This window comes from Copadichromis virginalis, linkage group LG7, assembly GCF_057382275.1.
Source record: "Copadichromis virginalis isolate Kocher_CV1m ecotype Utaka linkage group LG7, C_Virginalis_male_GT1.1, whole genome shotgun sequence".
Taxonomy (NCBI): Eukaryota; Metazoa; Chordata; class Actinopteri; order Cichliformes; family Cichlidae; genus Copadichromis; species Copadichromis virginalis.
Window position 1 is genome coordinate 39461123 of NC_140624.1, and position 26921 is coordinate 39488043.

The 26921-nt window shown below is 43.6% G+C and overlaps 1 protein-coding gene across 3 annotated transcripts in view; it reads right to left on the bottom strand.

Moving 5' to 3' along the window:
- galt (galactose-1-phosphate uridylyltransferase) overlaps nucleotides 1-26921 on the bottom strand; it is a 96681-nt gene that overhangs the window by 10669 nt on the left and 59091 nt on the right. The gene's annotated exons all lie outside the window — the stretch shown is intronic.

The following is a 26921-nucleotide window of genomic DNA, read 5'->3' on the forward strand; positions in this document are numbered from 1 at the left end:
GTATCATGCCAAGACGAACAAAAAAGTCAGTGGGCCCATTGACGCAAACCCAACAGGAAGTCCGCCATTTTGGATTGAATGTGACATTTTGGCTCTGATTTTACCGTTTCGATGCCTCGAACTTTAACGAACTCCTCCTTGGCATTTGGTCCTATAAGCTTCAAATTTGGACAGTGTCAACTACACCCTTGTGCCATGTTAAATTGCGGAGCTTTTGAGTTTTCACAATACTATGAGGCTGTGGCGCCATGGCGAATTTCGATGACTCGCCATGAAAATCTTATTGCCTCTCATTTTGTCATACATTTTCTGACCTTGACCAAAGTGAACACATATGATAAGGCTCCACCCCTGAACATATTTCAAGTGCCATATTTGACATCAAGGACAGCGCCACCTAGTGGGAACAGGAAATGTCATGTTTTACACTTTGGGGTACAGTATTGTGATGGGTGACATCTGCAGCCTCAAATTTCTCCAGGAAAGCCTTAAGGAGTTGGTCTTGGGTTACAGTGAAAACTGTGACTTTTCGCGAAAGGGTGTGACCCCAGCAGCATGGCGAACTTTGATGTCACGCCATGAAGAAACAAATTAGTATAACTCAATGAAATCCAGTCTGATCAGTACCAGACTTTACAGGCATGATGTCACACCCGCCCTGAACAGATTGATGTGCCCATTGTCAGGAATATGAAGAGCGCCACCTAGTGGGAAGAGGAAATGTCATGTCTTACACTTTGTTGTACTGATTTTCACAGGTTCATAGTGGCCACCTCAAAAGCGGTGAATATCACCATCAGTCCTTGATGATGCTTTAGTGCAAAAATTGTGACTTTAAACTGAACGGCGCACCCTGGTGGCAACGCTGTTCACCATGAAAGATGAAGTGGCTTTTGAGGGTCTTGGCAAGTTTATAGAGGCTTGAAATTTGGCACACACCTCCAATGTGACGATGGCTTTGTTGTCATGTGATCATTTTCATTGAATATCCCAAAATGGCTCCACAGCGCCCCCTACAAAATTTCAAAACCACAGCCCCAGCTCTGTGTTTTATGTATGAATCTGAAACCTGGTAGGCTTATAGGAGATATCAAGATGTACAAAAAAGTCTCTTGGAGCAATATCCCAAATCCAACAGGAAGTCAGCCATTTTAAAATTAATGTGCAATTTTGGCAACATTTTCCCCTCTTTTCAGGCATCGTTCTTTGACGAACTCCTCCAAGGGATTTCATCAGATTGGACCGATCTGCAGTTTGTGGAATCTAAAGACCTTTGTGATGTTAAATTGCGAAGCTTTTTACATTCAGGGAAACGGGGTGGTCATGGCGGCACGTAGAGTTTCAATCACTCGCCAAAAAGCAGTAATCTGCTGTCACTCAAAAACAAAATGTCCAATCTGTCCCAAAGCTCATAGGCGTGATGAGACTCGAGCTAGGAAATGTTTGTTATGCCATTTGTCAGTAATGGTTAGAGCGCCACCTAGTGGAACGACTAACTAATCACGAATGAATGAGTTGAAATGTTAGCTGGTGGTTAAATGCATGAATTCCATCAATGTGACATCAGATCGGACGTGCTGGTTTTAGGTGTTGGGCGTGGCTCGACGCGCCGGGGGTGCGAGGGCCCTCATAACGCTGCTTGCAGCTTTAATTATTATTATTAGGGCCCGAGCACTGACAGTGCGAAGGCCCTATTGTATCTGCTCCGTTTCTTATTATTATTATTATTATTATTATTATTATTAGGGCCCGAGCACTGAGAGTGCGAAGGCCCTATTGTATCTGCTCCGTTTCTTATTATTATTATTATTATTATTATTATTATTATTAGGGCCCGAGCACCGAGAGTGCGAAGGCCCTATTGTATCTGCTCCGTTTCTTATTATTATTATTATTATTATTATTATTATTATTATTATTATTATTCAGGCGAAACAAGGGCCTTTTTGAGGGCCTAAACATGCTCAAAAACTCATGAAATTTTGCACACATGCCAGGTCTGGTGAAAAATTTTGTATTTTAATGGTTTTACATATGAGCACTGGGAAATGGCTCTAGAGCGCCACCTATGCCTTGTTAAATGCAGCCCTACGACCACATCGTTTGAGCTACATGTATGAAATTTGGCACACATATGTATCATGCCAAGACGAACAAAAAAGTCTGTGGGCCCATTGACGCAAACCCAACAGGAAGTCCGCCATTTGGAAGAGAAGGTGACATTTTGGCTCTAATTTTGCCATTTCCATGCCTCGAACTTTTGCGAACTCCTCCTTGGGGTTTGATTTCATAACCTTCATATTTGGTCAGTGTCAACTACACCCTTGTGCCATGTTAAATTGCGGAGCTTTTGAGTTTTCACAATACTATGAGGCCGTGGCGCCATGGCGAATTTCGATGACTCGCCATGAAAATCTTATTGCCTCTCATTTTGTCATACATTTTCTGACCTTGACCAAAGTGAACACATATGATAAGGCTCCACCCCTGAACATATTTCAACTGCCATATTTGACACCAGGTACAGCGCCACCTAGTGGGAACAGGAAATGTCATGTTTTACACTTTGGGGTACAGTATTGTGATGGGTGACATCTGCAGCCTCAAATTTCTCCAGGAAAGCCTTAAGGAGTTGGTCTTGGGTTACAGTGAAAACTGTGACTTTTCACGAAAGGGTGTGACCCCAGCAGCATGGCGAACTTTGATGTCACGCCATGAAGAAACAAATTAGTATAACTCAATGAAATCCAGTCTGATCAGTACCAGACTTTACAGGCATGATGTCAGACCCGCCCTGAACAGATTGATGTGCCCATTGTCGGAAATACGGACAGCGCCACCTAGTGGCAACAGGAAATGTCATGGCTTTAATTTTGTTGTACTGATTTTCACAGGTTCATCGTGGCCACCTCAAAAGCGGTGAATATCAACATCAGTCCCTCGTGATGCTTCAGTGCAAAAATTGTGACTTTAAACTGAACGGCGCACCCTGGTGGTAACGCGGTTCACCATGAAAGATGAAGTGGCTTTTGAGGGGCTTGGAAAGTTTATAGAGGCTTGAAATTTGGCACACACCTCCAAATGGATGAACGCTTTGTTGGCATGTGATCATTTTCATTGAATAGCGCGAAATGGCTCCACAGCGCCCCCTACAATATTTCAAAACATCAGCCCCTGCTCTGTGTTTCATCTATGAGTCTGACACTTGGTAAGCTTGTGTAAGATATCAAGATGTACAAAAAAGTCTCTTGGAGCAATATCCCAAATCCAACAGGAAGTCAGCCATTTTAAAATTAATGTGTAATTTTGATGACATTTTCTCCCCTTTTCAGGCCTCATACTTTGACGAACTCCTCCAAGGGATTTCATCATATTGAAGCATTCTTCAGTGTGTAGAATCTAAAGACCTTTGTGATGTTAAATTGCGAAGCTTTTTCCGTTCAGGGAAACGGGGTGGTCATGGCGGCACGTAGAGTTTCAATCACTCGCAAAAAGCAGTAATCTGCTGTCACTAAAAAACACAATGTCCAATCTCTCCCAAAGGTCGCAGGTGTGATGAGACTCGAGCTTGGAAATGTTTGTTATGCTATTTGTCAATAATGGTTAGAGCGCCACCTAGTGGCATGACTATAATCCTGGTTGAATAAGATGAAATGTTAGCTGGTGATTAAAAGCATGAAATCCATCAATGTGACATCACATCGGACGTGCCGGTTTGAGGTGTTGGCAGTGGCTCGACGTGCCGGGGGTGCGAGGGCCCTCATAACGCTGCTTGCAGCTTTAATTAGGGCCCGAGCACCGAGAGTGCGAAGGCCCTATTGTATCTGCTCCGTTTCTTATTATTATTATTATTATTATTATTATTATTATTATTCACCCCAAACAAGGGCCTTTTTGAGGGCCTAAACATGCTCAAAAACTCATGAAATTTTGCACACATGCCAGGTCTGGTGAAAAATTTTGTATTTTAATGGTTTTACATATGAGCACTGGGAAATGGCTCTACAGCGCCACCTATGCCTTGTTAAATGCAGCCCTACGACCACATGGTTTGAGCTACATGTATGAAATTTGGCACACATGTGTATCATGCCAAGACGAACAAAAAAGTCTGTGGGCCCATTGACGCAAACCCAACAGGAAGTCCGCCATTTGGAAGAGAAGGTGACATTTTGGCTCTAATTTTGCCATTTCCATGCCTCGAACTTTTGCGAACTCCTCCTTGGGGTTTCATTTCATAACCTTCAAATTTGGACAGTGTCAACTACACCCTTGTGCCATGTTAAATTGCGGAGCTTTTGAGTTTTCACAATACTATGAGGCCGTGGCGCCATGGCGAATTTCGATGACTCGCCATGAAAATCTTATTGCCTCTCATTCTGTCATACATGTTCCGATCTGGACCAAAGAGCACACATATGATAAGGCTCCACCCCTGAACATATTTCAACTGCCATATTTGACATCAAGGACAGCGCCACCTAGTGGGAACAGGAAATGTCATGTTTTACACTTTGGGGTACAGTATAGTGATGGGTGACATCTGCAGCCTCAAATTTCTCCAGGAAAGCCTTAAGGAGTTGGTCTTGGGTTACAGTGAAAACTGTGAGTTTTCGCAAAAGGGTGTGACCCCAGCAGCATGGCGAACTTTGATGTCACGCCATGAAGAAACAAATTAGTATAACTCAATGAAATCCAGTCTGATCAGTACCAGACTTTACAGGCATGATGTCAGACCCGCCCTGAACAGATTGATGTGCCCATTGTCGGAAATACGGACAGCGCCACCTAGTGGCAACAGGAAATGTCATGTCTTACACTTTGTTGTACTGATTTTCACAGGTTGATCGTGGCCACCTCAAAAGCGGTGAATATCACCATCAGTCCCTCGTGATGCTTCAGTGCAAAAATTGTGACTTTAAACTGAACGGCGCACCCTGGTGGCAACGCGGTTCATCATGAAAGATGAAGTGGCTTTTGAGGGGCTTGGAAAGTTTATAGAGGCTTTAAATTTGGCACACACCTCCAAATGGATGAAGGCATTGTTGTTATGTAACCATTTTCCTTGAATAGCGCAAAATGGCTCCACAGCGCCCCCTACAATATTTCAAAACATCAGCCCCTGCTCTGTGTTTCATCTATGAGTCTGACACTTGGTAAGCTTGTGTAAGATATCAAGATGTACAAAAAAGTCTCTTGGAGCAATATCCCAAATCCAACAGGAAGTCAGCCATTTTAAAATTAATGTGTAATTTTGATGACATTTTCCCCCCTTTTCAGGCCTCATACTTTGACGAACTCCTCCAAGGGATTTCATCATATTGAAGCATTCTTCAGTGTGTAGAATCTAAAGACCTTTGTGATGTTAAATTGCGAAGCTTTTTCCGTTCAGGGAAACGGGGTGGTCATGGCGGCACGTAGAGTTCCAATCACTCGCAAAAAGCAGTAATCTGCTGTCACTAAAAAACACAATGTCCAATCTCTCCCAAAGGTCGCAGGTGTGATGAGACTCGAGCTTGGAAATGTTTGTTATGCTATTTGTCAATAATGGTTAGAGCGCCACCTAGTGGCATGACTATAATCCTGGTTGAATAAGATGAAATGTTAGCTGGTGATTAAAAGCATGAAATCCATCAATGTGACATCACATCGGACGTGCCGGTTTGAGGTGTTGGCAGTGGCTCGACGTGCCGGGGGTGCGAGGGCCCTCATAACGCTGCTTGCAGCTTTAATTATTATTATTATTATTATTATTATTATTATTCACCCCAAACAAGGGCCTTTTTGAGGGCCTAAACATGCTCAAAAACTCATGAAATTTTGCACACATGCCAGGTCTGGTGAAAAATTTTGTATTTTAATGGTTTTACATATGAGCACTGGGAAATGGCTCTAGAGCGCCACCTATGCCTTGTTAAATGCAGCCCTACGACCACATGGTTTGAGCTACATGTATGAAATTTGGCACACATGTGTATCATGCCAAGACGAACAAAAAAGTCAGTGGGCCCATTGATGCAAACCCAACAGGAAGTCCGCCATTTGGAAGAGAAGGTGACATTTTGGCTCTAATTTTGCCATTTCCATGCCTCGAACTTTTGCGAACTCCTCCTTGGGGTTTCATTTCATAACCTTCAAATTTGGACAGTGTCAACTACACCCTTGTGCCATGTTAAATTGCGGAGCTTTTGAGTTTTCACAATACTATGAGGCCGTGGCGCCATGGCGAATTTCGATGACTCGCCATGAAAATCTTATTGCCTCTCATTTTGTCATACGTTTTCTGACCTTGACCAAAGTGAACACATATGATAAGGCTCCACCCCTGAACATATTTCAACTGCCATATTTGACACCAGGGACAGCGCCACCTAGTGGGAACAGGAAATGTCATGTTTTACACTTTGGGGTACAGTATAGTGATGGGTGACACCTGCAGCCTCAAATTTCTCCAGGAAAGCCTTAAGGAGTTGGTCTTGGGTTACAGTGAAAACTGTGACTTTTCGCAAAAGGGTGTGACCCCAGTAGCATGGCGAACTTTGATGTCACGCCATGAAGAAACAAATTAGTATAACTCAATGAAATCCAGTCTGATCAGTACCAGACTTTACAGGCATGATGTCAGACCCGCCTTGAACAGATTGACGTGCCCATTGTCGGAAATACGGACAGCGCCACCTAGTGGCCACAGGAAATGTCATGGCTTTAATTTTGTTGTACTGATTTTCACAGGTTCATCGTGGCCACCTCAAAAGCGGTGAATATCACCATCAGTCCCTCGTGATGCTTCAGTGCAAAAATTGTGACTTTACACTGAACGGCGCACCCTGGTGGCAACGCGGTTCAACATGAAAGATGAAGTGGCTTTTGAGGGGCTTGGAAAGTTTATAGAGGCTTGAAATTTGGCACACACCCCCAAATGGATGAAGGCTTTGTTGTCATGTGATCATTTTCATTGAATAGCGCGAAATTGCTCCACAGCGCCCCCTAAAAAGTTTCAAAATATCAGCCCCTGCTCTGTGTTTTATCTATGAGTCTGAAACTTGGTAAGCTCATGGAAGATATTAAGATGTACAAAAAAGTCTCTTGGAGCAATATCCCAAATCCAACAGGAAGTCAGCCATTTTAAAATTAATGTGTAATTTTGGCGACATTTTCCCCTCTTTTCAGGCTTCATACTTTGACGAACTCCTCCAAGGGATTTCATCAGATTGGACCGATCTGAAGTTTGTGGAATCTAAAGACCTTTGTGATGTTAAATTGCGAAGCTTTTTACGTTCAGGGAAACGGGGTGGTTATGGCGGCACTTAGAGTTTCAATCACTCGCCAAAAAGCAGTAATCTGCTGTCACTCAAAAACACAATATCCAATCTCTCCCAAACGTCGCAGGTGTGATGAGACTCGAGCTCGGAAATGTTTGTTATGCCATTTGTCAGTAATAGTTAGAGCGCCACCTAGTGGGACGACTATAATCATGGTTCAATGAGATGAAATGTTAGCTGGTGGTTAAATGCATGAATTCCATCAATGTGACATCACATTGGACGTGCTAGTTTTAGGTGTTGGGCGTGGCTCGACACGCCAGGGTGCGAGGGCCCTCATAACGCTGCTTGCAGCTTTAATTAGGGCCCGAGCACCGAGAGTGCGAAGGCCCTATTGTATCTGCTCCGTTTCTTATTATTATTATTATTATTATTATTATTATTATTATTATTATTCAGGCAAAACAAGGGCCTTTTTGAGGGCCTAAACATGCTCAAAAACTCATGAAATTTTGCACACATGCCAGGTCTGGTGAAAAATTTTGTATTTTAATGGTTTTACATATGAGCACTGGGAAATGGCTCTACAGCGCCACCTATGCCTTGTTAAATGCAGCCCTACGACCACATCGTTTCAGCTACATGTATGAAATTTGGCACACATGTGTATCATGCCGAGTCGAACAAAAAAGTCTGTGGGCCCATTGATGCAAACCCAACAGGAAGTCCGCCATTTGGAAGAGAAGGTGACATTTTGGCTCTAATTTTGCCATTTCCATGCCTCGAACTTTTGCGAACTCCTCCTTGGGATTTGGTCCTATAAGCTTCATCTTTGGTCAGTGTCAACTACACACCTGGGCCATGTTGAATTGCGGAGCTTTTGAGTTTTCACAATACTATGAGGCCGTGGCGCCATGGCGAATTTCGATGACTCGCCATGAAAATCTTATTGCCTCTCATTTTGTCATACATTTTCTGACCTTGACCAAAGTGAACACATATGATAAGGCTCCACCCCTGAACATATTTCAACTGCCATATTTGACCTCAAGGACAGCGCCACCTAGTGGGAACAGGAAATGTCATGTTTTACACTTTGGGGTACAGTATAGTGATGGGTGACATCTGCAGCCTCAAATTTCTCCAGGAAAGCCTTAAGGAGTTGGTCTTGGGTTACAGTGAAAACTGTGACTTTTCGCAAAAGGGTGTGACCCCAGCGGCATGACGAACTTTGATGTCACGCCATGAAGAAACAAATTAGTATAACTCAATGAAATCCAGCCTGATCAGTACCAGACTTTACAGGCATGATGTCAGACCCGCCCTGAACAGATTGATGTGCCCATTGTCGGGAATACGGACAGCGCCACCTAGTGGCAACAGGAAATGTCATGGCTTTAATTTTGTTGTACTGATTTTCACAGGTTCATCGTGGCCACCTCAAAAGCGGTGAATATCACCATCAGTCCCTCATGATGCTTCAGTGCAAAAATTGTGACTTTAAACTGAACGGCGCACCCTGGTGGCAACGCTGTTCACCATGAAAGATGAAGTGGCTTTTGAGGGTCTTGGCAAGTTTATAGAGGCTTGAAATTTGGCACACACCTCCAATGTGACGAAGGCTTTGTTGTCATCTGATCATTTTCATTGAATATCCCAAAATGGCTCCACAGCGCCCCCTACAAAATTTCAAAACATCAGCCCCAGCTCTGTGTTTTATGTATGAGTCTGAAACCTGGTAGGCTTATAGGAGATATCAAGATGTACAAAAAAGTCTCTTGGAGCAATATCCCAAATCCAACAGGAAGTCAGCCATTTTAAAATTAATGTGTAATTTTGGCAACATTTTCCCCTCTTTTCAGGCTTCATACTTTGACGAACTCCTCCAAGGGATTTCATCATATTGAACCATTCTCCAGTGTGTGGAATCTAAAGACCTTTGTGTTGTTAAATTGCGAAGCTTTTTACGTCCAGGGAAACGGGGTGGTTATGGCGGCACTTAGAGTTTGAATCACTCGCCAAAAAGCAGTAATCTGCTGTCACTCAAAAACACAATGTCCAATCTCTCCCAAACGTCTCAGGTGTGATGAGACTCGAGCTTGGAAGTGTTTGTTATGCCATTTGTACATAATGGTTAGAGTGCCACCTAGTGGAACGACTAACTAATCATGAATGAATGAGTTGAAATGTTAGCTGGTGGTTAAATGCATGAATTCCATCAATGTGACATCAGATCGGATGTGCTGGTTTTAGGTGTTGGGCGTGGCTCGACGCGCCGGGGGTGCGAGGGCCCTCATAACGCTGCTTGCAGCTTTAATTATTATTATTATTATTCACCCCAAACAAGGGCCTTTTTGAGGGCCTAAACATGCTCAAAAACTCATGAAATTTTGCACACATGCCAGGTCTGGTGAAAAATTTTGTATTTTAATGGTTTTACATATGAGCACTGGGAAATGGCTCTACAGCGCCACCTATGCCTTGTTAAATGCAGCCCTACGACCACATGGTTTGAGCTACATGTATGAAATTTGGCACACATGTGTATCATGCCAAGACGAACAAAAAAGTCTGTGGGCCTATTGACGCAAACCCAACAGGAAGTCCGCCATTTGGAAGAGAAGGTGACATTTTGGCTCTAATTTTGCCATTTCCATGCCTCGAACTTTTTCGAACTCCTCCTTGGGATTTGGTTGTATAAGCTTCATCTTTGGACAGTGTCAACTACACACCTGGGCCATGTTAAATTGCGGAGCTTTTGAGTTTTCACAATACGGTGACGCCGTGGCGCCATGGCGAATTTCGATGACTCGCCATGAAAATCTTATTGCCTCTCATTTTGTCATACATTTTTTGACCTTGACCAAAGTGAACACATATGATAAGGCTCCACCCCTGAACATATTTCAACTGCCATATTTGACATCAAGGACAGCGCCACCTAGTGGGAACAGGAAATGTCATGTTTTACACTTTGGGGTACAGTATAGTGATGGGTGACATCTGCAGCCTCAAATTTCTCCAGGAAAGCCTTAAGGAGTTGGTCTTGGGTTACAGTGAAAACTGTGAGTTTTCGCGAAAGGGTGTGACCCCAGCAGCATGGCGAACTTTGATGTCACGCCATGAAGAAACAAATTAGTATAACTCAATGAAATCCAGTCTGATCAGTACCAGACTTTACAGGCATGATGTCAGACCCGCCCTGAACAGATTGACGTGCCCATTGTCGGAAATACGGACAGCGCCACCTAGTGGCAACAGGAAATGTCATGGCTTTAATTTTGTTGTACTGATTTTCACAGGTTCATCGTGGCCACCTCAAAAGCGGTGAATATCATCATCAGTCCCTCGTGATGCTTCAGTGCAAACATTTTGACTTTAAACTGAACGGCGCACCCTGGTGGCAACGCTGTTCACCATGAAAGATGAAGTGGCTTTTGAGGGTCTTGGCAAGTTTATAGAGGCTTGAAATTTGGCACACACCTCCAATGTGATGAAGGCTTTGTTGTCATGTGATCATTTTCATTGAATATCCCAAAATGGCTCCACAGCGCCCCCTACAAAATTTCAAAACATCAGCCCCAGCTCTGTGTTTTATGTATGAATCTGAAACCTGGTAGGCTTATAGGAGATATCAAGATGTACAAAAAAGTCTCTTGGAGCAATATCCCAAATCCAACAGGAAGTCAGCCATTTTAAAATTAATGTGCAATTTTGGCGACATTTTCCCCTCTTTTCAGGCTTCATACTTTGACGAACTCCTCCAAGGGATTTCATCAGATTGAACCAATCTCCAGTGTGAGGAATCTAAAGACCTTTGTGATGTTAAATTGCGAAGCTTTTTACATTAAGGGAAATGGGGTGGTCATGGCGGCACGTGGAGTTTCAATCACTCGCCAAAAAGCAGTAATCTGCTGTCACTCAAAATCAAAATGTTCAATCTCTCCCAAAGGTCGCAGGCGTGATGAGACTCGAGCTTGGAAATGTTTGTTATGCCATTTGTCAGTAATGGTTAGAGCGCCACCTAGTGGGACAACTATAATCATGATTGAATGAGATGAATTGTTAGCTGGTGGTTAAATGCATGAATTACATCAATGTGACATCAGATCGGAGGTGCTGGTTTTAGGTGTTGGGCGTGGCTCCACGCGCCGGGGGTGCGAGGGCCCTCATAACGCTGCTTGCAGCTTTAATTATTATTATTATTATTATTATTCACCCCAAACAAGGGCCTTTTTGAGGGCCTAAACATGCTCAAAAACTCATGAAATTTTGCACACATGCCAGGTCTGGTGAAAAATTTTGTATTTTAATGGTTTTACATATGAGCACTGGGAAATGGCTCTACAGCGCCACCTATGCCTTGTTAAATGCAGCCCTACGACCACATCGTTTGAGCTACATGTATGAAATTTGGCACACATGTGTATCATGCCAAGACGAACAAAAAAGTCTGTGGGCCCATTGACGCAAACCCAACAGGAAGTCCGCCATTTGGAAGAGAAGGTGACATTTTGGCTCTAATTTTGCCATTTCCATGCCTCGAACTTTAACGAACTCCTCCTTGGGGTTTCATTTCATAATCTTCATATTTGGTCAGTGTCAACTACACCCTTGTGCCATGTTAAATTGCGGAGCTTTTGAGTTTTCACAATACCATGAGGCCGTGGCGCCATGGCGAATTTCGATGACTCGCCATGAAAATCTTATTGCCTCTCATTTTGTCATACATTTTCTGACCTTGACCAAAGTGAACACATATGATAAGGCTCCACCCCTGAACATATTTCAACTGCCATATTTGACACCAGGGACAGCGCCACCTAGTGGGAACAGGAAATGTCATGTTTTACACTTTGGGGTACAGTATAGTGATGGGTGACACCTGCAGCCTCAAATTTCTCCAGGAAAGCCCTAAGGAGTTGGTCTTGGGTTACAGTGAAAACTGTGAGTTTTCGCGAAAGGGTGTGACCCCAGCAGCATGGCGAACTTTGATGTCACGCCATGAAGAAACAAATTAGTATAACTCAATGAAATCCAGTCTGATCAGTACCAGACTTTACAGGCATGATGTCAGACCCGCCCTGAACAGATTGATGTGCCCATTGTCGGAAATACGGACAGCGCCACCTAGTGGCAACAGGAAATGTCATCTCTTACACTTTGTTGTACTGATTTTCACAGGTTCATCGTGGCCACCTCAAAAGCGGTGAATATCAACATCAGTCCCTCGTGATGTTTCAGTGCAAAAATTGTGACTTTAAACTGAACGGCGCACCCTGGTGGCAACGCGGTTCATCATGAAAGATGAAGTGGCTTTTGAGGGGCTTGGAAAGTTTATAGAGGCTTGAAATTTGGCACACACCTCCAAATGGATGAAGGCATTGTTGTTATGTAACCATTTTCCTTGAATAGCGCAAAATGGCTCCACAGCGCCCCCTACAATATTTCAAAACATCAGCCCCTGCTCTGTGTTTCATCTATGAGTCTGACACTTGGTAAGCTTGTGTAAGATATCAAGATGTACAAAAAAGTCTCTTGGAGCAATATCCCAAATCCAACAGGAAGTCAGCCATTTTAAAATTAATGTGTAATTTTGATGACATTTTCCCCCCTTTTCAGGCCTCATACTTTGACGAACTCCTCCAAGGGATTTCATCATATTGAAGCATTCTTCAGTGTGTAGAATCTAAAGACCTTTGTGATGTTAAATTGCGAAGCTTTTTCCGTTCAGGGAAACGGGGTGGTCATGGCGGCACGTAGAGTTTCAATCACTCGCAAAAAGCAGTAATCTGCTGTCACTAAAAACACAATGTCCAATCTCTCCCAAACGTCTCAGGTGTGATGAGACTCGAGCTTGGAAATGTTTGTTATGCCATTTGTGCATAATGGTTAGAGCGCCACCTAGTGGAACGACTAACTAATCATGAATGAATGAGTTGAAATGTTAGCTGGTGGTTAAATGCATGAATTCCATCAATGTGACATCAGATCGGAGGTGCTGGTTTTAGGTGTTGGGCGTGGCTCGACGTGCCGGGGGTGCGAGGGCCCTCATAACGCTGCTTGCAGCTTTAATTATTATTATTATTCAGGCGAAACAAGGGCCTTTTTGAGGGCCTAAACATGCTCAAAAACTCATGAAATTTTGCACACATGCCAGGTCTGGTGAAAAATTTTGTATTTTAATGGTTTTACATATGAGCACTGGGAAATGGCTCTACAGCGCCACCTATGCCTTGTTAAATGCAGCCCTACGACCACATCGTTTGAGCTACATGTATGAAATTTGGCACACATATGTATCATGCCAAGACGAACAAAAAAGTCTGTGGGCCCATTGACGCAAACCCAACAGGAAGTCCGCCATTTGGAAGAGAAGGTGACATTTTGGCTCTAATTTTGCCATTTCCATGCCTCGAACTTTTGCGAACTCCTCCTTGGGGTTTGATTTCATAACCTTCATATTTGGTCAGTGTCAACTACACCCTTGTGCCATGTTAAATTGCGGAGCTTTTGAGTTTTCACAATACTATGAGGCCGTGGCGCCATGGCGAATTTCGATGACTCGCCATGAAAATCTTATTGCCTCTCATTTTGTCATACATTTTCTGACCTTGACCAAAGTGAACACATATGATAAGGTTCCACCCCTGAACATATTTCAACTGCCATATTTGACACCAGGTACAGCGCCACCTAGTGGGAACAGGAAATGTCATGTTTTACACTTTGGGGTACAGTATTGTGATGGGTGACATCTGCAGCCTCAAATTTCTCCAGGAAAGCCTTAAGGAGTTGGTCTTGGGTTACAGTGAAAACTGTGACTTTTCACGAAAGGGTGTGACCCCAGCAGCATGGCGAACTTTGATGTCACGCCATGAAGAAACAAATTAGTATAACTCAATGAAATCCAGTCTGATCAGTACCAGACTTTACAGGCATGATGTCAGACCCGCCCTGAACAGATTGATGTGCCCATTGTCGGAAATACGGACAGCGCCACCTAGTGGCAACAGGAAATGTCATGGCTTTAATTTTGTTGTACTGATTTTCACAGGTTCATCGTGGCCACCTCAAAAGCGGTGAATATCAACATCAGTCCCTCGTGATGCTTCAGTGCAAAAATTGTGACTTTAAACTGAACGGCGCACCCTGGTGGTAACGCGGTTCACCATGAAAGATGAAGTGGCTTTTGAGGGGCTTGGAAAGTTTATAGAGGCTTGAAATTTGGCACACACCTCCAAATGGATGAACGCTTTGTTGGCATGTGATCATTTTCATTGAATAGCGCGAAATGGCTCCACAGCGCCCCCTACAATATTTCAAAACATCAGCCCCTGCTCTGTGTTTCATCTATGAGTCTGACACTTGGTAAGCTTGTGTAAGATATCAAGATGTACAAAAAAGTCTCTTGGAGCAATATCCCAAATCCAACAGAAAGTCAGCCATTTTAAAATTAATGTGTAATTTTGATGACATTTTCCCCCCTTTTCAGGCCTCATACTTTGACGAACTCCTCCAAGGGATTTCATCATATTGAAGCATTCTTCAGTGTGTAGAATCTAAAGACCTTTGTGATGTTAAATTGCGAAGCTTTTTCCGTTCAGGGAAACGGGGTGGTCATGGCGGCACGTAGAGTTTCAATCACTCGCAAAAAGCAGTAATCTGCTGTCACTAAAAAACACAATGTCCAATCTCTCCCAAAGGTCGCAGGTGTGATGAGACTCGAGCTTGGAAATGTTTGTTATGCTATTTGTCAATAATAGTTAGAGCGCCACCTAGTGGCATGACTATAATCCTGGTTGAATAAGATGAAATGTTAGCTGGTGATTAAAAGCATGAAATCCATCAATGTGACATCACATCGGACGTGCCGGTTTGAGGTGTTGGCAGTAGCTCGACGTGCCGGGGGTGCGAGGGCCCTCATAACGCTGCTTGCAGCTTTAATTAGGGCCCGAGCACCGAGAGTGCGAAGGCCCTATTGTATCTGCTCCGTTTCTTATTATTATTATTATTATTATTATTATTATTATTATTATTATTATTATTATTATTATTCACCCCAAACAAGGGCCTTTTTGAGGGCCTAAACATGCTCAAAAACTCATGAAATTTTGCACACATGCCAGGTCTGGTGAAAAATTTTGTATTTTAATGGTTTTACATATGAGCACTGGGAAATGGCTCTACAGCGCCACCTATGCCTTGTTAAATGCAGCCCTACGACCACATGGTTTGAGCTACATGTATGAAATTTGGCACACATGTGTATCATGCCAAGACGAACAAAAAAGTCTGTGGGCCCATTGACGCAAACCCAACAGGAAGTCCGCCATTTGGAAGAGAAGGTGACATTTTGGCTCTAATTTTGCCATTTCCATGCCTCGAACTTTTGCGAACTCCTCCTTGGGGTTTCATTTCATAACCTTCAAATTTGGACAGTGTCAACTACACCCTTGTGCCATGTTAAATTGCGGAGCTTTTGAGTTTTCACAATACTATGAGGCCGTGGCGCCATGGCGAATTTCGATGACTCGCCATGAAAATCTTATTGCCTCTCATTTTGTCATACATTTTCTGACCTTGACCAAAGTGAACACATATGATAAGGCTCCACCCCTGAACATATTTCAACTGCCATATTTGACATCAAGGACAGCGCCACCTAGTGGGAACAGGAAATGTCATGTTTTACACTTTGGGGTACAGTATAGTGATGGGTGACATCTGCAGCCTCAAATTTCTCCAGGAAAGCCTTAAGGAGTTGGTCTTGGGTTACAGTGAAAACTGTGAGTTTTCGCGAAAGGGTGTGACCCCAGCAGCATGGCGAACTTTGATGTCACGCCATGAAGAAACAAATTAGTATAACTCAATGAAATCCAGTCTGATCAGTACCAGACTTTACAGGCATGATGTCAGACCCGCCCTGAACAGATTGATGTGCCCATTGTAGGAAATACGGACAGCGCCACCTAGTGGCAACAGGAAATGTCATGGCTTTAACTTTGTTGTACTGATTTTCACAGGTTGATCGTGGCCACCTCAAAAGCGGTGAATATCACCATCAGTCCCTCGTGATGCTTCAGTGCAAAAATTGTGACTTTAAACTGAACGGCGCACCCTGGTGGCAACGCGGTTCATCATGAAAGATGAAGTGGCTTTTGAGGGGCTTGGAAAGTTTATAGAGGCTTGAAATTTGGCACACACCTCCAAATGGATGAAGGCATTGTTGTTATGTAACCATTTTCCTTGAATAGCGCAAAATGGCTCCACAGCGCCCCCTACAATATTTCAAAACATCAGCCCCTGCTCTGTGTTTCATCTATGAGTCTGACACTTGGTAAGCTTGTGTAAGATATCAAGATGTACAAAAAAGTCTCTTGGAGCAATATCCCAAATCCAACAGGAAGTCAGCCATTTTAAAATTAATGTGTAATTTTGATGACATTTTCCCCCCTTTTCAGGCCTCATACTTTGACGAACTCCTCCAAGGGATTTCATCATATTGAACCATTCTTCAGTGTGTAGAATCTAAAGGCCTTTGTGATGTTAAATTGCGAAGCTTTTTCCGTTCAGGGAAACGGGGTGGTCATGGCGGCACGTAGAGTTTCAATCACTCGCAAAAAGCAGTAATCTGCTGTCACTAAAAAACACAATGTCCAATCTCTCCCAAAGGTCGCAGGTGTGATGAGACTCGAGCTTGGAAATGTTTGTTATGCTATTTGTCAATAATGGTTAGAGCGCCACCTAGTGGCATGACTATAATCCTGGTTGAATAAGATGAAATGTTAGCTGGTGATTAAAAGCATGAAATCCATCAATGTGACATCACATCGGACGTGCCGGTTTGAGGTGTTGGCAGTGGCTCGACGTGCCGGGGGTGCGAGGGCCCTCATAACGCTGCTTGCAGCTTTAATTATTAGGGCCCGAGCACTGAGAGTGCGAAGGCCCTATTGTATCTGCTCCGTTTCTTATTATTATTATTATTATTCATCCCAAACAAGGGCCTTTTTGAGGGCCTAAACATGCTCAAAAACTCATGAAATTTTGCACACATGCCAGGTTTGGTGAAAAATTTTGTATTTTAATGGTTTTACATATGAGCACTGGGAAATGGCTCTACAGCGCCACCTATGCCTTGTTAAATGCAGCCCTACGACCACATCGTTTGAGCTACATGTATGAAATTTGGCACACATGTGTATCATGCAAAGACGAACAAAAAAGTCTGGGGGCCCATTGACGCAAACCCAACAGGAAGTCCGCCATTTGGAAGAGAAGGTGACATTTTGGCTCTAATTTTGCCATTTCCATGCCTCGAACTTTAACGAACTCCTCCTTGGGATTTGGTCCTATAAGCTTCAAATTTGGACAGTGTCAACTACACCCTTGTGCCATGTTAAATTGCGGAGCTTTTGAGTTTTCACAATAGTATGAGGCCGTGGCGCCATGGCGAATTTTGATGACTCGCCATGAAAATCTTATTGCCTCTCATTCTGTCATACATGTTCCGATCTGGACCAAAGAGCACACATATGATAAGGCTCCACCCCTGAACATATTTCAACTGCCATATTTGACATCAAGGACAGCGCCACCTAGTGGGAACAGGAAATGTCATGTTTTACACTTTGGGGTACAGTATTGTGATGGGTGACATCTGCAGCCTCAAATTTCTCCAGGAAAGCCTTAAGGAGTTGGTCTTGGGTTACAGTGAAAACTGTGACTTTTCACGAAAGGGTGTGACCCCAGCAGCATGGCGAACTTTGATGTCACGCCATGAAGAAACAAATTAGTATAACTCAATGAAATCCAGTCTGATCAGTACCAGACTTTACAGGCATGATGTCAGACCCGCCCTGAACAGATTGATATGCCCATTGTCGGAAATACGGACAGCGCCACCTAGTGGCAACAGGAAATGTCATGGCTTTAACTTTGTTGTACTGATTTTCACAGGTTGATCGTGGCCACCTCAAAAGCGGTGAATATCACCATCAGTCCCTCGTGATGCTTCAGTGCAAAAATTGTGACTTTAAACTGAACGGCGCACCCTGGTGGCAACGCGGTTCATCATGAAAGATGAAGTGGCTTTTGAGGGGCTTGGAAAGTTTATAGAGGCTTGAAATTTGGCACACACCTCCAAATGGATTAAGGCATTGTTGTTATGTAACCATTTTCCTTGAATAGCGCAAGATGGCTCCACAGCGCCCCCTACAATATTTCAAAACATCAGCCCCTGCTCTGTGTTTCATCTATGAGTCTGACACTTGGTAAGCTTGTGTAAGATATCAAGATGTACAAAAAAGTCTCTTGGAGCAATATCCCAAATCCAACAGGAAGTCAGCCATTTTAAAATTAATGTGTAATTTTGATGACATTTTCCCCCCTTTTCAGGCCTCATACTTTGACGAACTCCTCCAAGGGATTTCATCATATTGAAGCATTCTTCAGTGTGTAGAATCTAAAGACCTTTGTGATGTTAAATTGCGAAGCTTTTTCCGTTCAGGGAAACGGGGTGGTCATGGCGGCACGTAGAGTTTCAATCACTCGCAAAAAGCAGTAATCTGCTGTCACTAAAAAACACAATGTCCAATCTCTCCCAAAGGTCGCAGGTGTGATGAGACTCGAGCTTGGAAATGTTTGTTATGCTATTTGTCAATAATGGTTAGAGCGCCACCTAGTGGCATGACTATAATCCTGGTTGAATAAGATGAAATGTTAGCTGGTGATTAAAAGCATGAAATCCATCAATGTGACATCACATCGGACGTGCCGGTTTGAGGTGTTGGCAGTGGCTCGACGTGCCGGGGGTGCGAGGGCCCTCATAACGCTGCTTGCAGCTTTAATTATTATTATTATTATTATTATTATTATTCACCCCAAACAAGGGCCTTTTTGAGGGCCTAAACATGCTCAAAAACTCATGAAATTTTGCACACATGCCAGGTCTGGTGAAAAATTTTGTATTTTAATGGTTTTACATATGAGCACTGGGAAATGGCTCTACAGCGCCACCTATGCCTTGTTAAATGCAGCCCTACGACCACATCGTTTCAGCTACATGTATGAAATTTGGCACACATGTGTATCATGCCAAGACGAACAAAAAAGTCTGTGGGCCCATTGACGCAAACCCAACAGGAAGTCCGCCATTTGGAAGAGAAGGTGACATTTTGGCTCTAATTTTGCCATTTCCATGCCTCGAACTTTTGCGAACTCCTCCTTGGGGTTTCATTTCTTAACCTTCAAATTTGGACAGTGTCAACTACACCCTTGTGCCATGTTAAATTGCGGAGCTTTTGAGTTTTCACAATACTATGAGGCCGTGGCGCCATGGCGAATTTCGATGACTCGCCATGAAAATCTTATTGCCTCTCATTTTGTCATACATTTTCTGACCTTGACCAAAGTGAACACATATGATAAGGCTCCACCCCTGAACATATTTCAACTGCCATATTTGACACCAGGGACAGCGCCACCTAGTGGGAACAGGAAATGTCATGTTTTACACTTTGGGGTACAGTATAGTGATGGGTGACACCTGCAGCCTCAAATTTCTCCAGGAAAGCCTTAAGGAGTTGGTCTTGGGTTACAGTGAAAACTGTGACTTTTCGCAAAAGGGTGTGACCCCAGCAGCATGGCGAACTTTGATGTCACGCCATGAAGAAACAAATTAGTATAACTCAATGAAATCCAGTCTGATCAGTACCAGACTTTACAGGCATGATGTCAGACCCGCCCTGAACAGATTGATGTGCCCATTGTCGGAAATACGGACAGCGCCACCTAGTGGCAACAGGAAATGTCATGGCTTTAATTTTGTTGTACTGATTTTCACAGGTTCATCGTGGCCACCTCAAAAGCGGTGAATATCACCATCAGTCCCTCGTGATGCTTCAGTGCAAAAATTGTGACTTTAAACTGAACGGCGCACCCTGGTGGCAACGCGGTTCAACATGAAAGATGAAGTGGCTTTTGAGGGTCTTGGAAAGTTTATAGAGGCTTGAAATTTGGCACACACCCCCAAATGGATGAAGGCTTTGTTGTCATGTGATCATTTTCATTGAATAGCGCGAAATTGCTCCACAGCGCCCCCTACAAAGTTTCAAAACCACAGCCCCTGCTCTGTGTTTTATCTATGAGTCTGAAACTTGGTAAGCTCATGGAAGATATTAAGATGTACAAAAAAGTCTCTTGGAGCAATATCCCAAATCCAACAGGAAGTCAGCCATTTTAAAATTCATGTGTAATTTTGGCGACATTTTCCCCTCTTTTCAGGCTTCATACTTTGACGAACTCCTCCAAGGGATTTCATCAGATTGGACCGATCTGAAGGTTGTGGAATCTATAGACCTTTGTGATGTTAAATTGCGAAGCTTTTTACGTTCAGGGAAACGGGGTGGTCATGGCGGCACTTAGAGTTTCAATCACTTGCCAAAAAGCAGTAATCTGCTGTCACTCAAAAACACAATGTCCAATCTCTCCCAAAGGTCGCAGGTGTGATGAGACTCGAGCTCGGAAATGTTTGTTATGCCATTTGTCAGTAATAGTTAGAGCGCCACCTAGTGGGACGACTATAATCATGGTTCAATGAGATGAAATGTTAGCTGGTGGTTAAATGCATGAATTCCATCAATGTGACATCACATTGGACGTGCTGGTTTTAGGTGTTGGGCGTGGCTCGACACGCCAGGGTGCGAGGGCCCTCATAACGCTGCTTGCAGCTTTAATTATTATTATTATTATTCAGGCGAAACAAGGGCCTTTTTGAGGGCCTAAACATGCTCAAAAACTCATGAAATTTTGCACACATGCCAGGTCTGGTGAAAAATTTTGTATTTTAATGGTTTTACATATGAGCACTGGGAAATGGCTCTAGAGCGCCACCTATGCCTTGTTAAATGCAGCCCTACGACCACATCGTTTGAGCTACATGTATGAAATTTGGCACACATGTGTATCATGCCAAGACGAACAAAAAAGTCTGGGGGCCCATTGACGCAAACCCAACAGGAAGTCCGCCATTTGGAAGAGAAGGTGACATTTTGGCTCTAATTTTGCCATTTCCATGCCTCGAACTTTTGCGAACTCCTCCTTGGGGTTTCATTTCATAACCTTCAAATTTGGACAGTGTCAACTACACCCTTGTGCCATGTTAAATTGCGGAGCTTTTGAGTTTTCACAATACTATGAGGCCGTGGCGCCATGGCGAATTTCGATGACTCGCCATGAAAATCTTATTGCCTCTCATTTTGTCATACATTTTCTGACCTTGACCAAAGTGAACACATATGATAAGGCTCCACCCCTGAACATATTTCAACTGCCATATTTGACACCAGGGACAGCGCCACCTAGTGGGAACAGGAAATGTCATGTTTTACACTTTGGGGTACAGTATAGTGATGGGTGACACCTGCAGCCTCAAATTTCTCCAGGAAAGCCTTAAGGAGTTGGTCTTGGGTTACAGTGAAAACTGTGACTTTTCGCAAAAGGGTGTGACCCCAGCAGCATGGCGAACTTTGATGTCACGCCATGAAGAAACAAATTAGTATAACTCAATGAAATCCAGTCTGATCAGTACCAGACTTTACAGGCATGATGTCAGACCCGCCCTGAACAGATTGACGTGCCCATTGTCGGAAATACGGACAGCGCCACCTAGTGGCCACAGGAAATGTCATGGCTTTAATTTTGTTGTACTGATTTTCACAGGTTGATCGTGGCCACCTCAAAAGCGGTGAATATCACCATCAGTCCCTCGTGATGCTTCAGTGCAAAAATTGTGACTTTACACTGAACGGCGCACCCTGGTGGCAACGCGGTTCAACATGAAAGATGAAGTGGCTTTTGAGGGGCTTGGAAAGTTTATAGAGGCTTTAAATTTGGCACACACCCCCAAATGGATGAAGGCTTTGTTGTCATGTGATCATTTTCATTGAATAGTGCGAAATTGCTCCACAGCGCCCCCTACAATGTTTCAAAATATCAGCCCCTGCTCTGTGTTTTATCTATGAGTCTGAAACTTGGTAAGCTCATGGAAGATATTAAGATGTACAAAAAAGTCTCTTGGAGCAATATCCCAAATCCAACAGGAAGTCAGCCATTTTAAAATTAATGTGTAATTTTGGCGACATTTTCCCCTCTTTTCAGGCTTCATACTTTGACGAACTCCTCCAAGGGATTTCATCATATTGAACCATTCTCCAGTGTGTGGAATCTAAAGACCTTTGTGATGTTAAATTGCGAAGCTTTTTACGTTCAAGGAAACGGGGTGGTCATGGCGGCACGTGGAGTTTCAATCACTCGCCAAAAAGCAGTAATATGCTGTCACTCAAAGACACAAAGTCCAATCTCTCCCAAAGGTCGCAGGCGTGATGAGACTCGAGCACGGAAATGTTTGTTATGCCCTTTGTCTATAATGGTTAGAGCGCCACCTAGTGGGACGACTATACTCATGGTTGAACCAAATGAAATGTTAACTGGTGGTTAAATGCATGAATTCCATCAATGTAACATCAGATCGGACGTGCTGGTTTCAGGTGTTGGGCATGGCTCGACACGCCGGGGGTGCGAGGGCCCTCATAACGCTGCTTGCAGCTTTAATTAGGGCCCGAGCACTGACAGTGCGAAGGCCCTATTGTAATTGCTCTGTTTATTATTATTATTAGGGCCCGAGCACTGACAGTGCGAAGGCCCTATTGTAATTGCTCTGTTTATTATTATTATTATTATTATTATTAGGGCCCGAGCACTGAGAGTGCGAAGGCCCTATTGTATCTGCTCCGTTTCTTATTATTATTAGGGCCCGAGCACCGAGAGTGCGAAGGCCCTATTGTATCTGCTCCGTTTCTTATTATTATTATTATTATTATTATTATTATTATTATTATTATTATTATTATTATTCACCCCAAACAAGGGCCTTTTTGAGGGCCTAAACATGCTCAAAAACTCATGAAATTTTGCACACATGCCAGGTCTGGTGAAAAATTTTGTATTTTAATGGTTTTACATATGAGCACTGGGAAATGGCTCTAGAGCGCCACCTATGCCTTGTTAAATGCAGCCCTACGACCACATGGTTTGAGCTACATGTATGAAATTTGGCACACGTGTGTATCATGCCAAGACGAACAAAAAAGTCTGTGGGCCCATTGACGCAAACCCAACAGGAAGTCCGCCATTTGGAAGAGAATGTGACATTTTGGCTCTAATTTTGCCATTTCCATGCCTCGAACTTTTGCGAACTCCTCCTTGGGGTTTCATTTCATAACCTTCAAATTTGGACAGTGTCAACTACACCCTTGTGCCATGTTAAATTGCGGAGCTTTTGAGTTTTCACAATACTATGAGGCCGTGGCGCCATGGCGAATTTCGATGACTCGCCATGAAAATCTTATTGCCTCTCATTTTGTCATACATTTTCTGACCTTGACCAAAGTGAACACATATGATAAGGCTCCACCCCTGAACATATTTCAACTGCCATATTTGACATCAAGGACAGCGCCACCTAGTGGGAACAGGAAATGTCATGTTTTACACTTTGGGGTACAGTATAGTGATGGGTGACATCTGCAGCCTCAAATTTCTCCAGGAAAGGCTTAAGGAGTTGGTCTTGGGTTACAGTGAAAACTGTGAGTTTTCGCGAAAGGGTGTGACCCCAGCAGCATGGCGAACTTTGATGTCACGCCATGAAGAAACAAATTAGTATAACTCAATGAAATCCAGTCTGATCAGTACCAGACTTTACAGGCATGATGTCAGACCCGCCCTGAACAGATTGATGTGCCCATTGTCGGAAATACGGACAGCGCCACCTAGTGGCAACAGGAAATGTCATGGCTTTAATTTTGTTGTACTGGTTTTCACAGGTTCATCGTGGCCACCTCAAAAGCGGTGAATATCACCATCAGTCCCTCGTGATGCTTCAGTGCAAAAATTGTGACTTTGAACTGAACGGCGCACCCTGGTGGCAACGCTGTTCACCATGAAAGATGAAGTGACTTTTGAGGGTCTTGGCAAGTGTATAGAGGCTTGAAATTTGGCACACACCTCCAATGTGACGAAGGCTTTGTTGTCATGTGATCATTTTCATTGAATATCCCAAAATGGCTCCACAGCGCCCCCTACAAAATTCCAAAACCACAGCCCCAGCTCTGTGTTTTATGTATGAATCTGAAACCTGGTAGGCTTATAGGAGATATCAAGATGTACAAAAAAGTCTCTTGGAGCAATATCCCAAATCCAACAGGAAGTCAGCCATTTTAAAATTAATGTGCAATTTTGGCAACATTTTCCCCTCTTTTCAGGCATCGTTCTTTGACGAACTCCTCCAAGGGATTTCATCAGATTGGACCGATCTGCAGTTTGTGGAATCTAAAGACCTTTGTGATGTTAAATTGCGAAGCTTTTTACGTTCAGGGAAACGGGGTGGTCATGGCGGCACTTAGAGTTTCAATCACTCACCAAAAAGCAGTAATCTGCTGTCACTCAAAATCAAAATGTCCAATATGTCCCAAAGGTCGCAGGCGTGATGAGACTCGAGCTGGGAAATGTTTGTTATGCCATTTGTCAGTAATGGTTAGAGCGCCACCTAGTGGGACGACTATAATCATGATTGAATGAGATGAAATGTTAGCTGGTGGTTGAATGCATGAATTTCATCAATGTGACATCAGATCGGACGTGCTGGTTGTAGGTGTTGGGCGTAGCTCGACGCGATGGGGTGCGAGGGCCCTCATAACGCTGCTTGCAGCTTTAATTATTATTATTATTATTCACCCCAAACAAGGGCCTTTTTGAGGGCCTAAACATGCTCAAAAACTCATGAAATTTTGCACACATGCCAGGTCTGGTGAAAAATTTTGTATTTTAATGGTTTTACATATGAGCACTGGGAAATGGCTCTACAGCGCCACCTATGCCTTGTAAAATGCAGCCCTACGACCACATCGTTTGGGCTACATGTATGAAATTTGGCACACATGTGTATCATGCCAAGACGAACAAAAAAGTCAGTGGGCCCATTGACGCAAACCCAACAGGAAGTCCGCCATTTGGATGTGAAGGTGACATTTTGGCTCTAATTTTGCCGTTTCCATGCCTCGAACTTTTTCGAACTCCTCCTTGGGATTTGGTCGTATAAGCTTCATCTTTGGTCAGTGTCAACTACACACCTGGGCCATGTTAAATTGCGGAGCTTTTGAGTTTTCACAATACCATGAGGCCGTGGCGCCACGGCGAATTTCGATGACTCGCCATGAAAATCTTATTGCCTCTCATTTTGTCATACATTTTCTGACCTTGACCAAAGTGAACACATATGATAAGGCTCCATCCCTGAACATATTTCAACTGCCATATTTGACACCAGGGACAGCGCCACCTAGTGGGAACAGGAAATGTCATGTTTTACACTTTGGGGTACAGTATTGTGATGGGTGACATCTGCAGCCTCAAATTTCTCCAGGAAAGCCTTAAGGAGTTGGTCTTGGGTTACAGTGAAAACTGTGACTTTTCGCAAAAGGGTGTGACCCCAGCGGCATGGCGAACTTTGATGTCACGCCATGAAGAAACAAATTAGTATAACTCAATGAAATCCAGTCTGATCAGTACCAGACTTTACAGGCATGATGTCAGACCCGCCCTGAACAGATTGATGTGCCCATTGTCGGAAATACGGACAGCGCCACCTAGTGGCAACAGGAAATGTCATGGCTTTAATTTTGTTGTACTGATTTTCACAGGTTCATCGTGGCCACCTCAAAAGCGGTGAATATCACCATCAGTCCCTCGTGATGCTTCAGTGCAAAAATTGTGACTTTAAACTGAACGGCGCACCCTGGTGGCAACGCTGTTCACGATGAAAGATGAAGTGGCTTTTGAGGGTCTTGGAAAGTTTATAGAGGCTTGAAATTTGGCACACACCTCCAATGTGACGAAGGCTTTGTTGTTATGTGATCATTTTCATTGAATATCCCAAAATGGCTCCACAGCGCCCCCTACAAAATTTCAAAACCACAGCCCCAGCTCTGTGTTTTATGTATGAATCTGAAACCTGGTAGGCTTATAGGAGATATCAAGATGTACAAAAAAGTCTCTTGGAGCAATATCCCAAATCCAACAGGAAGTCAGCCATTTTAAAATTTATGTGCAATTTTGGCAACATTTTCCCCTTTTTTCAGGCACCGTGCTTTGACGTACTCCTCCAAGGGATTTCATCAGATTGATGCAATCTCCTGTGTGTGGAATCTTAAGACCTTTGTGATGTTAAATTGCGAAGCTTTTTACATTCAGGGAAATGGGGTGGTCATGGCGGCACGTAGAGTTTCAATCACTCGCCAAAAAGCAGTAATCTGCTGTCACTCAAAGACACAATGTCCAATCTCTCCCAAATCTCATAGGCGTGATGAGACTCGAGCTCGGAAATGTTTGTTATGCCATTTGTACATGATGGTTAGAGCGCCACCTGGTGGAACGACTAACTAATCATGAATGAATGAGTTGAAATGTTAGCTGGTGGTTAAATGCATGAATTCCATCAATGTGACATCAGATCGGACGTGCTGGTTTTAGGTGTTGGGCGTGGCTCGACGCGCCGGGGGTGCGAGGGCCCTCATAACGCTGCTTGCAGCTTTAATTATTATT